The 1,868-nt window shown below is 41.4% G+C and overlaps 1 protein-coding gene across 1 annotated transcript in view; it reads left to right on the top strand.

Annotated features, from left to right (window-relative positions):
* fhl3a (four and a half LIM domains 3a) overlaps positions 1-1,868 on the top strand; it is a 30,757-nt gene that overhangs the window by 20,652 nt on the left and 8,237 nt on the right. The gene's annotated exons all lie outside the window — the stretch shown is intronic.

Raw genomic sequence — 1,868 nt, 5'->3', positions numbered from 1 at the left:
GCTATTTATGTCATCTTTTAAAAATTACTTCTTTTTTTTTCATATCGCAAGATTTATCGCAATGTCAGATTTTTCCAATAGCGTGCAGGCCTAATGGAAATGTACTTTTAAAAAAAAAAAATGCATGTCGATGCATCAATAATTGGTTTAGAATCTAATCAAATTGTGAGGTGCCAAGACATTCCCCGCCCTACTTCTTAGTCACTGGGTTTTGGATATGGAGGAGATGAACCTCTGCTGGGAGGCATATACAGTAGTAGATACAAAGCCCTGTGAGAACTGGCCTCTGGACTGGAGTTTTATCATGACCCAGGTCCAACTTTTCTTATATTTTCTCTCCCTTCTCTTCAGTTTGGGATTGTGGGGTTTAGGTCAGCAATTACTGCATGCAATAGCTTCTTAGTCCATCGCCCAGGGGTCAGTGCACTGACGTCATGCCCCTCTCTGTGGGAGCTTGTGCCATCAGGAGTTCATTTCAGGCTCTGCATTGGCCACTCAAACATTGATACTCAAAGTGAATCTCTCTGAAATGGAAACACAATAAGACCTGCAAGTCAAAACAAGCCCTTCTTCTGATTCTAAAGTAAAACATATTCATGAATCAGGCTTTGGAATCTTTGTAATTTAGTGTAAAATTCTCATCTGTGTTGTATTGAGTTCTCCGTTACTTAGTCTGGCTCAATAGATGTACATTGCTGGGATAAAGCCTGACATCCAGCGCATCCGTCACACGCCGGATGTTCCTCCTCTCTCGGTATCTCCACTATCAGGGCTTAGCGCCACCAAGAACGGTTGTGATAAGAAATACAAACAATCCAGAGCAGTTTTTTTCCCTATCCCAGAATTGATAGACCTACAGTATCTCCACATAGCGGTGTTAAGATAGGTCTGGCAATGTGAGACTATCCGTTACTTAATATTAACTTGATTGTTGGCAAATTAGCACCTCTCTAGAGACCATAAAAACCTTTATAGAGAAGGAGACTAGCTAAAGCTGCATGGGTCTAGTGTGGAAATAATGCGACCATGAGCAACAAGTGATCTATCTCTTGGATAGGGACATTAGCTAATGACTGTAGACATCTGCATTTGAGATATTTCATGACCTACTTTCTGCAGCCTTTTAGTACGAGGATATGTTGATGATACATATGAATTCGGGAGGGCAATAAACAGCTGTCTGATTTGCTTTGGAAATGAAATGTCACATCAGACGTCATGGCACTGGCCTCCCGGCATTGTGAGTCATGCCTCGTCTCGTTCTCTTACCTGGCAAGCAAATGCAGCACATACCTACCTACCACTGCAGATAACATTAAGGTCATATTGCTCGTTTACAGCTCTTTACTTTGTGGATCTAATGTTGAGATTGTGGTTATGAGGGCTAATGGCAGTTGAGCACCTGGCTGTACATTACACAGGCTATAATCTCCATATGGTTACTATAAATATAAGATATAAAAATGTATCCATTCAGTCACTAGATAGAGAGATATTGCAATCTAGGGATTCCAGCCAGTGTACAAACAGAGATGCAGAGGTGTTGAGCATTTACACTTTCTAATTTACGTCTTAGGGCCGTCAAAGGGTACTGAGAGTGTCTCTCCAGTTTGGGGAAGTGGTGTTGTGTTAACAAAAAGCCTGTCACTGGGTTGAATTTTATTAACAGGTGAAGTCTGTTGAATCTTGACTTTCTCACCTTGACTCATTAAGAGCTTTTGTCTCGCCAAACGGCTGAGATAGATGAAACATGAGCGTCTGGGACTAATGTTTTCTTTGGTGATGGATCCTGTGTGATTTAGCTTTTAGTCTTTGTTCCCTTTTCTGTGTCACTCTGGGTTTTAGTGTGTGTGTGTGTGTGTGTGTGT

Source organism: Etheostoma spectabile, chromosome 6 (genome assembly GCF_008692095.1).
Source record: "Etheostoma spectabile isolate EspeVRDwgs_2016 chromosome 6, UIUC_Espe_1.0, whole genome shotgun sequence".
Classification (NCBI taxonomy): Eukaryota; Metazoa; Chordata; class Actinopteri; order Perciformes; family Percidae; genus Etheostoma; species Etheostoma spectabile.
This window is presented reverse-complemented; position numbering and strand designations above follow the sequence as displayed.